At 50.1% G+C, this 13,737-nt stretch overlaps 1 protein-coding gene across 5 annotated transcripts in view; it reads left to right on the top strand.

Annotated features, from left to right (window-relative positions):
- ITSN2 (intersectin 2) overlaps nucleotides 1-13,737 on the top strand; it is a 159,164-nt gene that overhangs the window by 23,224 nt on the left and 122,203 nt on the right. The window contains exon 1 of one of the 5 annotated variants that reach the window (XM_069728164.1): nucleotides 6,840-6,967. The exons of the other annotated variants lie outside the window; for them this stretch is intronic. The gene's annotated coding sequence lies outside the window, so the exon portion shown is untranslated. Of the gene's footprint in view, nucleotides 1-6,839; nucleotides 6,968-13,737 lie in introns of those variants that run through there. 5 annotated transcript variants of the gene reach the window in all.

Consider the following 13,737-nt stretch of genomic DNA (forward strand, 5'->3'; position numbering starts at 1 on the left):
TTATTGACCAGGTTTGCACACACTGCAGCAGGGATTTTGGCCCACTCCTCCATACAGATCTTCTCCAGAACTCTCAGGTTTCTGGGCTGTTACTGGACAACATTGGGTTCCAGCTCCCTCCAAAGATTTTTTTTTTTTTTTTTGGGTTCAGGTCTGCAGACTGGCTAGACCTCTAATGGGCCCTGAAATGCTTCTTACCGGGACACTCCTTAGTTGCCCTGCCTGTGTGGTTCGAGTCATTGTCATGCTGGAAGACCCAGCAATGACCCATCTTCAATGTGCTTACTGAGGGAAGGAGGTTGTTGGCCAAAATCTCACCATACATGACCCCATTCTTCCTCCCTTCAATGCCGTGTAGTCATCCTGTTCCCTTAGCCGAAAAGCACCCCCAAAAGTATGATGTTTCCTCCATCATGCTTCACGGTTGGCATGGTGTTCTTGGGGTTGTACTCATCCTTCTTTTTCCTCTTCCAAACAAGGCAAGTGGAGTTGATACCAAAAAGTTTTATGTTGGTCTAATCTGGCCCCATGACCTTCTCCCATGCCTCCGCTGGATCATGCAGATTGTCATTAGCGATCTTCAAACATGCCTGAAAATGTGCTGGCGTGAGCAGAGGGACCTTGCATGCCCTGCAGGATTTCAATCCATGACAGTTTAGTGTTACTAACGGTAATGTTTGAGACTGTGGTCCCAGCTCTCTTCAGGTCATTGACCAGGTCCTCCCATGTAGTTCTGGGCTGATTCCTGACCTTTCTCAGAATCATCTTTACCCCACGAGGCGAGATCTTGTGTGGAGCCCCAGACCGAGGAAGATTGACAGACCTCTTGTGTTTCTTCCATTTTCTAATAATTGTGCCGACAGTTGTTGCCTTCTCACCAAGCTGCTTACCTATTGTCCTGTAGCCCATCCCAGCATTCTGCAGGTAAACTATTTTGTCCCTGGTGTCCTTACACAGCTCTTTGATTTTGCCCATGGTGGAGAGGTTGGAGTGTGATTGAGTGGGTAGACAGGTGTCTTTTATACAGGTAACGAGTTCAGACAGCCGCAAATTAATAAAAGTAATGACAGCAGAGTAACATAGTAAGGCCGAAAAAAGACATTTGTCCATCCAGTTCAGCCTATATGCCATCATAATAAATCCCCAGATCTACGTCCTTCTACAGAACCTAATAATTGTATGATACAATATTGTTCTGCTCCAGGAAGACATCCAGGCCTCTCTTGAACCCCTCAACTGAGTTCGCCATCACCACCTCCTCAGGCAAGCAATTCCAGATTCTCACTGCCCTAACAGTAAAGAATCCTCTTCTATGTTGGTGGAAAAACCTTCTCTCCTCCAGACGCAAAGAATGCCCCCTTGTGCCCGTCACCTTCCTTGGTATAAACAGATCCTCAGCGAGATATTTCTATTGTCCCCTTATATACTTATACATGGTTATTAGATCGCCCCTCAGTAGTCTTTTTTCTAGACTAAATAATCCTAATTTCGCTAATCTATCTGGGTATTGTAGTTCTCCCATCCCCTTTATTAATTTTGTTGCCCTCCTTTGTACTCTCTCTAGTTCCATTATATCCTTCCTGAGCACCGGTGCCCAAAACTGGACACAGTACTCCATGTGCGGTCTAACTAGGGATTTGTACAGAGGCAGTATAATGCTCCCATCATGTGTATCCAGACCTCTCTTAATGCACCCCATGATCCTGTTTGCCTTGGCAGCTGCTGCCTGGCACTGGCTGCTCCAGGTAAGTTTATCATTAACTAGGATCCCCAAGTCCTTCTCCCTGTCAGATTTACCCAGTGGTTTCCCGTTCAGTGTGTAATGGTGACATTGATTCCTTCTTCCCGTGTGTATAACCTTACATTTATCATTGTTAAACCTCATCTGCCACCTTTCAGCCCAAGTTTAGGAGTAGGAGGGCTTCTTAAAGAAAAACTTACAGTTCTGTGAGAGCCAGAATTATTGCGGGTTGGTCGGTGATCACATACTTATTAGCAACATAATAAATATTGTAAAAATCATACAATGTGATTTTCTGTTTTATTTTTATATTGTCTCTCACAGGTGAAGTGTACCTACGATAACAATTATAGACCTAAAGATAGTAATCACACCAGCGCTATAATGCCTAAATAAATTCCTAAGCAGCTGGACTAAAAACCGGGAAGACGCCACCCCGGATATAAATAAAATGTAGGAAAAAGCTAGAGACCGCGCATAGAGGAAAAAAACTGCGAGGAAAGAAAAGGGTAATGTCTAAAATCCTACTGCAGAGAGTCCCACACTGGAGCCATGCAAACCCCTGAATCAGTATAAGCCCCAATAACAGGACTAGTATGCTTGCGCAAACATAAAACAAACTAGACAATACTATGTCAGACTAAATAGACTCCGCAATGGCCCCGACCCCGTGTAAAACAATACCTGTAACTGAGCAATGTAGCTGGGCGATGGATCAAAAAGAGGGCACCGCTGGGTCCAAATGCAGAGCTGACCCTGACGCCGCAGGAGAAGTGGTGAGACAATAAGTGCAGAGATGCAGTGATGACACCTGCAGACCCCATAGGATGTAACTCAGGATCAGTAATGTAATGTATGTACACAGTGACTGCACCAGCAGGATAGTGGGTGCAGCTCTGCTCAGCTGCTGCTCATTGTGCTGATTGTGGGCGTGGTCGCTGCTGAACCTGCAGTGTGCTCCTGAGCTCCAGAGAACCACCATCTCTCCACCCGGGGACCTGCTCTCTCTCTTACCCAGGGAGGGAGTGGGTTTCCTGGGATGAGTGAAGGAGCCAAGTCCCAGGCTTCTGCTTCCCGGACCAGGCTGGCGGGGGGCAGAAGGAACCAGCAACCAGCCTGCACATCAGAGGATTCGGGGGTGAGACGCTCCACCAGGAGTCGCAGCAATGTGGCTCCTACTCCCCCCAGGTCTGCAGAGACCCAGAGAAGCCGCAAGGCTTCCATGGAGGAGAAGCCTGCTAGCGTGCAAGATGGCGGCCCTTCCGGAGGAAAGCTGAGTGCTCACGGAGGTGAGGCCGACCTCACTGAGGAGGGTTGGGCGCTGCAGAGACCCCGGGAGTCTGTGTCCACCTATGCCTCCCGGGTCATGAGCCACCTCCGTGAGTATGAAGATGCTAGCAAGATCTTGAGAAGGCTCCAGGAGGAGCTGCGCTGCACAAGCGCTAAAGCTGCAGGCGCCTCCAGACCCAGGAAGACGCAATTCCAGGCGGAGGTAAAGATTCTGAAGCTTGAAATTAATGACCTGGAGGTAAGAAAAGCATTTATTCGAGAAAAAAGTGGACCATTTAAAGAAAAGCTTATAAATGAAGACCGATTCAGAGAAATGGCTGATAACAGAGAGCAAAGGCAGATGGGGCTGCAGCCTGAGAGCCAGGTGGATGATGATGATGATGAGGATGACCAGCAGAAAGCTCCACCTGGCAGCCCTCTTAGTCACTCAGAGGCCACGTGCAGCGAGCTCCCTGCTGGACAGGCGACAATGACATCTCGTCGCGGTTCTGCTGGCTCTGGGGAGGACAGTGACATCGGCCAGGGAGGGGCGCTAATGGCAGAGATCAAGCTGCTGGAGTCCCCAGTGTGCCTTCAGAACTTTGATCTTGGTGATGATTTACCAGAGGAGGCACCTGGGGGCCAGAAGAAAAAGGCAAAGAAAACCACCAAGCCAAAGCTGCAGGAAGCGGTAAGCTATGTATATGCCCCCCTCCCTGTACCCCCTGAGTCGGCTGCAGGGTCAGCTCGCTGTATAAGCCCCGTTGCCCAGCCCAGCCCGGGTTCTGCTGTGGATCCGGTGCAAAGGCGCGGGGAGATTACAGAGCACGGTAATGAGGCGCAGAGCTCCGTCTCTGCTTGTAGTAGCGGGGACGTAGCAGCAGGTGCATCAGCCGAAAGGCTGGACAGTGATGGCGGCCCGGCGGCGGGCATACGATCAGGCCACGATACTGTGGTCCGCTCCTCAGTGGGAGGGGGGAGCGGCCCGGTGTCGGGGGCAGCTCCGGTAGCCTCGGTGCCCCTGAATACTGTTGCCGCTGATCACTTAGTTGAGGGGCGGCGGCAGTGTGAGGGGGTTACCGGGGCTGGGAGTTCCGGTCTTCCCAAAGTCCTATTTTGTGTTGGTGCCGCTGGTCAACAAGATCCTGATGCTAAGGATCAGCGGTGCCCCACAGCAGCTAAAGATCAACGACGCCTGGTAGCAACCATGAAGCAGCGGAAAATATCAACTGATGATGCGGAGGTCACCTCCAGTTCTGTGGAGGAAACTCAGCCCCTTGTGCCTGATGATGCGGAGGCCAAAGTGTCACCCCCTGTTGTCACTGGTCCAGCAGGAGTGAATGTGGTGGTGGGCATGGATGCAGAAAACTCTGTCTAGTGGTGTGGTTGCTGGTTTGGTAGAGGGTGAGGGGGTTATGGAGGTTGGTAATGGTGATGCTGTTGGTGTGGATGTGGTCACTGGTCCGGTTGCCCCCCCCCCGGTGGTGGCAGCGCCTGTCAGGAGTTATGCCGCTGTCACCTCCGGGGGAAATAGGGCATCCTCCTCGTCTCCGGGCTCTGGGGACGGCATGTTGCAACGGCGTCTCCTGGAGGCTCTAAAGAGGGGAGAGAGATCACTAATAGTAGAGGGTCGAGAGGTTGATCTATCCTTCTGGATAGAGAGGCATGGCCTCGGGGCCTTCCGAGAGCAAAGAGGGGGGGATACAGTGTGGTCCCTCCCAACAGACGGGCCGGGTAGTGTGCGTAGGAATGTGGTCCGTCTTCAGTGGAGGGGCAGTGATGCATGTCCTCCAAGGTCTAAAGTTGTGGAGCTCCTGCTGAGGATGCGCTTCAGTGCGATTGACATCTATGCCTTGATACATCCCTATTCCACACCTAATTTTGATGTCAGCTTTGTTCGGCCGGAGGGGCTTGAGCTCTTCTGGTCGAACTATGAGTTGACAAAAAATGAGCCCGGCTGGCGAGACTTTGCCGTTCAGGTGGTGTCTCGCCAAAACCAAGTCAAGAAAGTGACCGTGATGACTTGTAACGAGTCACTTTCTTGTTATGACATTATGACGTGGCTTGGCCGATATGGAGAGGTGGTAGAAATGCCAAAGAAAAACCGTGACGAGTTTGGTATCTGGTCAGGGGCCTGGACGTTTGTGGTAAAACTTAAGCGTTCAGGTGGTACGGTTGCCCACATACCATCATCTGCCTTCCTGGGTAGGGATCGTATCCTGTTCTTCTACCAGGGGCGACCGAAGCTCTGTCACAAGTGCGGCGACCCCACACACTTCAGCGCAAACTGCACTGTGCAGAAGTGTGCATTGTGTGGGGATATCGGCCATCTTGCTGCATCTTGTGTGGAGATTAGGTGTCACCTGTGTGGTGAGTTAGGTCACCCATTCAGCCGTTGTCCTCGCTCCTTCGCTAACGCAGTCGTGACCCCGGTGGGAGAAAACCGTGAGGCTGATTCTGCTGGGGAAGGGACTAGCAGGGGTGAGGGAGCTGAGGGGCCAAGGAAGAAAAGCAATAAAAAGACGCCTGCACAGCTAAGGCGTCTAGACAAGCGCAGACAGGATAGGGAGCTGGGCGAGCCTCGTGTTACTGGGGCGGCCCCTGTCCTGGACGCCAGTCTTGCTGCTGAGGCCCCAAGGGATGATGAGTTGGATGAGGAGGTCAGGAGGATCCACAGGGAGGAAAGTGCCACTGCCTCAGAGTCCTCCCATTATGAAAGTATGGATGAGGATAATAGGCAGTGGCTAGAGGACAAGCGTAAGCTCGGCACCAAAAAGAAGAGAAAGAAGGGAGATAAAAAATCTTCTCCCGCTCTGACCAAGGTACCTAAGGAAGGAAAAACCGACTCCCCTCTGGTTGGTCTTTCTAACCGGTTCCAAGCCCTTGATAACATCTCTTCCTCTGAGGAGGAAGCTGAGGGTGAGGTTCTGGCTTCGGCGGGGCTCACAGGGGACGCCAAGTCTCCTCCTTCTGGGAATGTAAGATCCTTGGAGGGAGGGACTGGCCCAGAGTCCGGAGACGAGGACGAAAAAAATAAAAAACACGTGGGAATGGATACATCATTGTCATTAAAGAGGGGGAAGGATTCCTCCTCTGAGGCAGAGGATAAGGGGAGTGGGAAAAAGAAAGCCATCTAACTCAATCACCAGTGATGGTGGTACCCACTCCGTTGACGCTGGCGTCCATTAATGTCGCCAGCATAAAGTCAAATACAGCTAGATTTGCGGCCTTTGATTTTCTCAGCCGGGTTGAAGCTGACATTTTCTTTTTGCAAGAGACCAGGCTGCCAAACATGGCAGATGTGTTTAAAGCTAAGAGGGAGTGGAGACTCGGGCCCTCCTATTGGTCTCTTGCGGCCGAGCCGCATAGCGGAGTGGCGGTCCTTTTTACCGCACCGGTGGAATGCCGACGGGTTATTGAGTTAGAAATGGGGAGGTGCCTGATCTTAGATGTCCTCATGAAGGGACAAGAGCTCCGGCTCATCAACATTTATGGTCCCCAATCTAAGTGGGACCGGAAGTGTCTCTTTATGAGGATCAAGCCCTACCTTTTTACAAGTCGGCAGGTTGTCTTTGGAGGGGACTTCAATGCTGTCACGAGGCCCTGAGATAGAGGAGGTTCCAGAGACAAGCTGACTTATGATAGCGTCGTCCTTAATAGTATAGCTAGTGAGGCTCGCCTGGTGGATGTCCACATTCGGCACACCCCAGGCCACGAGGGGTTCACCTATCATAGAGGTAACTGTAGGTCTAGAATAGATAGGTTTTATTTAAGGAGGAAGCTGTCTCTTCAGCAGTGTCTGTTGTTGAGGTGGAGTTCTCCGACCACTGTTTAATTTTGTTTTCTCTGAATGTTACAGAGACCCTCCGGATGGGAAGAGGCTTTTGGAGGCTCAATTCGTCTCTCTTGGAAGAAGCGGAGATAAGACAGTCCTTTGAAGAATTTCTTCAGGGCCAGGTACCATTACTGGATCTTTGTAGTAGTAAGTCAGAGTGGTGGGAGATGTTTAAGGAAAGGGTGGCGAGATTCTTCCGCCAGCTCTCGAGCCTCAGAAGTCTGAGCAGGTACCGTCTGTATCAGGGTCTGAGGAGGAAACTCGAGCATCTTGTCTCAACTGGAGGTAGCCGCGAGGAGATCTCCAGAGTGAAATCTTTGCTTATGAGGTGTCAGTACGATAGACACGCATCTTTGGTTTTTGAGAGGGATTACGGGAAGTACCGCTCACCCGACCCTTACAGAAACTGCAAGATGTCAGTGAATAGTAAAGTGGTTACAGGACTGGTCGACACTACGGGGTCCCTGAGGCGATCCAGATCAGGGATCCTGGAGGTTGTCAGATCCTTCTACTCGCACCTCTTGGGGAAGAGTGATCTTGATTGGGATGAGATGTCGGCTTTCCTGGCTGAAGCTGTCCCCGAACCAGGGGTAGACCCCTCTCTTGACGTTTTGACAGAAATGATCAGGGAAGAGGAAGTTCAGTTGGCGATTGAAGGGCTTGCCCCCAAAAAATCGCCTGGTCCAGATGGCTTAACATCTGAATTCTATAAGACCTTTAAGGACGTTTTGGTTCCCCTCTTGACTGAGGTATTCAATGAGTGTCTTTCCTCGGGCACTCTGCCGAAGTCAATGAGGAGGTCTGCTCTGATCATCTTGTCAAAGGGTAAGGACCCATCTTGCATTGAGAACTGGCGTCCCATAGCGCTTCTCAATGCAGACAGGAAGGTTCTGGCAAAGGTGCTGTTTAATCGGCTGGTGAAATTTGCACCCCGACTCCTTTCGGGGGTCCAGCATTGCTCTGTTCCAGGCCGCAGCACATTTAGTGCTGTGCTCTGTGTCCGAGAGGCAGTGGAGCAGGGTAGGGCTGGTCACTGGAAGGGGTACATGCTGTCACTGGACCAGGCAAAAGCGTTTGATCGGGTTAATCATGAGTACCTCTGGTCCGTCCTTCTGAGATATGGCCTGCCGGGGGGGTTTGTTGATTGGCTTAAGACCTTGTACAGTGGGGCAGAGAGTTTCCCGCTTGTGAATGGTTGGATTGGCAGCACTTTTGATGTTGGGTCCGGTGTTCGCCAGGGTTGTCCCTTGAGCCCGCTGCTGTACGTGTTTGCGATTGACCCTCTTCTTAGGAGGGTGGAGCGTGGACCGTTGGCCGGGATTGGGATGGACCAGGCAGCACCGGAAGCCACTCTGAGGGTGGTGGCGTATGCTGATGATGTCACTGTGTTTGTTTCCTCTCATGAGGAGGCAGGGTGGCTGATGTCAGAGGTAGATCGCTACTCGGAGGCATCCGGGTCCAAGATCAACCGGGATAAGTGTGAGTCTCTGGCTGGGAGGAGGAGATCCTGGTTTTGATCTCCCGGACACCCTTCCAGGACCCAAAGTCTCTGCAAAAGTCCTTGGCATCGAATTTGGCCAGGGGGATTACCCCAAACAAAATTGGGACAGCAGGCTAGAGATCGCCACTCAGAAGGTGAACCAATGGAAGGGTTGGTCTTTGACCCTAAGGGAAAGGGTAAACCTGATCAAAACTTACCTGCTCCCTTTACTGATTTATCTGGGCAATGTATGCATCTTGCCGAAATCTCTCTGGACTCGGGTCTACAGTTTGTTCTTCCAACTGTTATGGGGGAATAGACTGAACCTGGTCAAGAGGGAGGTTACTTACCGTACGAGGAGACTAGGAGGGTTGGGTATGGTCAACCCTGTGGTATTCCTTGTGGATACCTTCATTAAGATCAATATCGCAAACCTCTGGAAAGAGAGGGCTCCTCCGTGGGTATTCTCCTGTAGGGGATGGTTTCAGCCTTTCTTCCAGGAATGGGAGACAGGAGGGCAAGTGAAGGATCTTCGCACACCGCATGGACATCTTCCGGCTTACGCTACCTTGGTTCTGAAGGTAATTCGTCGGTGGGGTCTGGGAATGTGGGAGATCAGGACTCTGCCAAGGAAACTCCTTGACAATAGGGTTCTGTTGACCCATTTCCAGAGGCCTCTGGCGCTCAGGGACTGCCCAAGTCGGGATCTTGGGGTGGGTCTGCATCTTTTGAATTCTATCAGGATCCCCTCGAAGTTTTGGGACTTGGCTTGGCGCTGCTTCCATGGGAAACTGTGTGTGAGGGACAATCTGAAGTGTAGGAGCTCTGAGGACAGGAATTGTCCTCGGGAGCATTGTGGTACCTTGCTGGAAAGCATGGACCACTTCCTGCTTCATTGTCCTTTCAACACAGAGGTGTACAACAGGGTGGGCGCCTTCATTGGCTGGTCTCGGCTGGCCGGTCTCTCCTATGCGGAATGGGCCTATGGAGCATTCGGAGACCTTGGTGGTCGGGACCGCTGCACCTTATTTCTAGTTAGCGCAGTGGTTAGGTATCACACGTGGAACGCACGGTGCTTAGTATCGACGCAACGAAAAATCCTCCCAGTGGAAGATGTGTTTAGGACCATACTCGGTGACCTGGTGAAGGTGCGCTCTCTGGAGTATGGGAGACTGGGCGCACGGAGGGCCGCTCTCCTCTGGAGGGGCTTTTCTTTTAGTGTGCCCTAGTCTGGTCATCTCCTTTCCTGGTGGTGGGCTGATGCTGACACTGTAGATTTTTGTTTTGTTTGATCATTATACAGTGATGTAGGGCTGCAGGCGCCGAACTTGGGCTTCGTGATTTGTAATTATTGTGGTGTGTGCTGCTGTATATAATGTATATATTGTATATAGGGATATAGAATTGGGTGTAGGTGTTAGGGTATGTTCACACGTTCAGGATTTCCATCCTTTTTTTTTCAGGACAGTTTTTTTAAAAAACTGCAGCTCTTGGCAGAAAACGCAGGTCCTTTTTTTGGTCCTTTTTTTGTCCTTTTTTGATGCGTTTTTTGATGCGTTTTTTTATCCTTTTTTTATGCAGTTTTCTATGCAGAGACTGTGTTTCCTAGGAAGCTTTTTAGGGCTAAAATGGCTGAAAATACCCTACCCCTACCCCTAACCCTAACCCTACCCCTAACCCTACCCCTAACCCTACCCCTAACCCTACCCCTACCCATATTCTAACCTTAGTGAAAAAAAAAAAAAAAAAATTCTTAATTTTTTTATTGTCCCTACCAATGGGGGTGACAAAGTGGGGGGGGTGTCATTTACTATTTTTTTATTTTGATCACTGAGATAGGTTATATCTCAGTGATCAAAATGCACTTTGGAGCGAATCTGCCGGCCGGCAGATTCGGCGGGCGCACTGCGCATGCACCCGCCATTTTGCAAGATGGCGGCGCCCAGGGAGAAGACGGCCGGACGGACACCGGGACGCCGGGTAAGTATAAGTGGGGGAGATTAGGGCACGGGGGGGGCATCGGAGCACGGGGGGGGGGCATCGGAGCACGGGGGGGCGGGATCGGAGCACGGGGGGGCAGCCACACTCCGCCCACGCACTTCCGCCCGCTCCCCCGCACTTCCTGCTGCAGCGGTTCTGCACATCAAATCGCAGTAAAACCCGCAGATATATTTTTGATCTGCGTGTTTTACTGCGATTTTGACCTCACAATGGAGGTCTATGGGTGCAGAACCGCTGCGGTTCAGGAAGAAGAATTGACATGCTCCTTCTTTTTTCCGGGAGCTATTCAGCGCGGCTTTTTTTTTACAATTTCCGGACCATGTGCACAGTGTGTCCTGTTTTCCATAGGGTACAGTGTACTGTACCCTGCATGGAAAACAGCTGCGGAACCGCAGCGGCAAAACCGCCGCGGTTCCGCGGTAAAAAACGCACTGTGTGAACATGGCCTTAGGTTGGGTGGTGGGAAAAGGGGGGAGGTGGGATTATCTTGTGGGACTATAGGACACTGGGTTGTTTGGGGGAAAACTGTCACTGCCTGATCTGGCCTATGGACGTTGGACCTGGACTGAGGCATGAGACGCAGGACCAGCTCTCAGGTCAGTGCGGGGGGTTGGGAATGAAGGATAGCTTAATATTGTATATATTTGTGTAATTTGTAGTTATTTTATTTAAAACTAAAAAAAAAAAAAAAAAAAAAGTTCATGTATATAGTTTTTGTTTGCCATTGTTTATTTTATTTGTTATTATTATTTTGTTTGGTGACCGGACCAGAAGGTCAAAGTAGTTATTCTGTATATACTGTATAATATGTGTGAGAGGAGAGAATGAGCGGCTGGACCAGTGTTCAGTATACTGATTATTTTCTGGCTAATATTTTTGTTATGTTTTCTGCTATTATTATTGTTATGTTTTTCATTTTTATAATAAAAGATCTACAGGATGTAACTCAGGATCAGTAATGTATGTACACAGTGACTACACCAGCAGAATAGTGAGTGCAGCTCTGGGGTATAATACAGGATGTAACTCAGGATCAGTAATGTAATGTATGTACACAGTGACTGCACCAGCAGAATAGTGAGTGCAGCTCTGGGGTATAATACAGGATGTAACTCAGGATCAGTAATGTAATGTATGTACACAGTGACTGCACCAGCAGAATAGTGAGTGCAGCTCTGGGGTATAATACAGGATGTAACTCAGGATTAGTAATATAATCTTGACATAAATTAGGCTTTTTTCTGCATTTGGATTATTTCTCTGTGATAGTCTATTCAGCAGCAGCTTTACAGCTAACTCCTGTAATCTGGCTGGATGCACCCGGTGGCTTATTATCCGGCTTTGCAGTATGTGTTTGTGGATCGCCTCCATGGGGCCGTGGGGTACTCTGTACCGGGTCCTTCGGCTCTCAGGGGGATGACACGGTGGCTGACCCGGTCCGTGGCCCTGGGACGTCCGTGTAAAAGGGAAAGGTCTTTAAAGGGATAAACTTTGTTTTTGTGACGCCACTTGTGGTATTCGGTCAGGGTGACCGACGCTGCTTTAAGGGCTCTACTGGGGTGATGTTATGGCAGCTAGATGGTATACCTTCCCACTGGTGAAGTATGTCCCCAGGGCTTCCCAGTGTGTAGATGGTGTATGGTGAGAGGTGCAGAGAAGAACGAGGACACAAGGTTGCAGTCTCTTTACCTTTTACTGAAGACTTCAGCATCCACAGTCCAGGGCACCAGATCACAGGGCAGGCAGAGTCCGGCCGGTTTGGAGGCAAGTCCAGAGTCCCCTTGTCCAGGTGGAAATCAATAGCCTTCCCTTGCGCTGCAGTGGTGTAGTCCTTTACTGCTTATGGCTTCACATAAGGTCCTCACAGATGTGGCGTCTTTCTGTCCCCCATATAGGATAGGACAAACCCATATGACTGGTGGCTTGAGGCTGTTTATATGGACTCTATCACGTCCCGACCTCCACGGGTTGCCACCATGCCTCCTGGGTCTAGGGCGAACAGGTAGCTTGCAATTAGCTGTCCTGCCGGTCTCTGGAGCAAAACATAAAGGTCCTTACTCCCTCGGTGTTCCAGCTACCGGGCTTCTGCGCCTCAGAAGGAGGCAGCCTGTGTAGGGCTGGTCCCCCTCTGGTATCCTCTCCTTTACTACGACTTCCTTCATGCTCACTGCAATACAATTCTGCCTTTCAATGTCTCTTTCTGGGAGCTGCAGCTCTGAGGGCATTCACAGCTCTTTTGGACCCTCTGTCCACCTCAGACTACTGTCTGGAACTCACTAACTTTCCCTACAGACTACCAGTTATATATATATGTATATATATGTGGCCAGGAGTGTAAACTGATATGTTTGTGATACCTGGATGCAGTTATCCTTCTTTGCCTCCAAACGTAGCATCACTCTCCCCGAGAGGAAAGCCATACCACTGCGATGACCAGGACCCTGGGGCGCCGCATTTGTACTAGAGACAGACCCAGTGTTTGGCATGGTGGAGGCCAGTAGTGGTGCAGGCAGCATTCTGCGCTCTGGGTGGCTGTGTTTTGTGACCGTTCTGCGCAGCGCGGAGTCATTATATCTGTGACTTTCAGCAGTGTTACTCCCTGGCGATTATATTCTCTTCGCTCCGGATGTACGGCACACTGTGATATGGGGCGGTGCCCGATCTGTAGGAAGGCCGCTCAGCCAGTACTGTATACTGATCCTTCTATATTTTCGAATTAGTAAGGAGAGATAACATTGACTAAAACATAACTTTCAATATAATAATGAAAACTGGATAAATCGAGTGATAACAAACAAAGAACACACAGTGATACAGTGCTTCTGCTGAAGTTACCAGTGCTCGGGAACAAATAGTTTGGTCTCACCACTTTCAGTTGAACTTGTTCTCAGCAGATCACAGGGACAAGCAGGAGAATAAAGAGTAAGTGTATGGAGGGGGTATTCTCCGGATAGCCCCTGACATGCCCCTGTGCTGCTTCTGCCCTGACAAGCACAGTCCCCAAGTAAAGGCGGGTAATCATGTGTTGTATCTCCTACACCTTCTTCCCCCATCAGGGGAGTAGAAAGCAAGTGGGAAATACAATGGCAGGTGACCCGCATGTCACGTCAAAACCCATTAGAGTGAAGCAAGGAGCAAGTTGTGCTCACTATCTAATTTCCATATTTCACAGGAACAGATCACTATCTATTAAACTACTGGTTATTGGGTAATACACATTACAGATCCTGTACTGATCCTGAGTTACATTCTATATTATACCCCAGAGCTGCACTCACTATTCTGCTGGTGCAGTCACTGTGTACATACATTACATTACTGATCCTGAGTTACATCCTGTATTATACTCCAGAGATACACTCCCTATTCTGCTGGTGCAGTCACTGTGTACATACATTACATTACTGATCC

This window comes from Ranitomeya imitator, chromosome 5 (assembly GCF_032444005.1).
Source record: "Ranitomeya imitator isolate aRanImi1 chromosome 5, aRanImi1.pri, whole genome shotgun sequence".
NCBI classification, from domain to species: domain Eukaryota; kingdom Metazoa; phylum Chordata; class Amphibia; order Anura; family Dendrobatidae; genus Ranitomeya; species Ranitomeya imitator.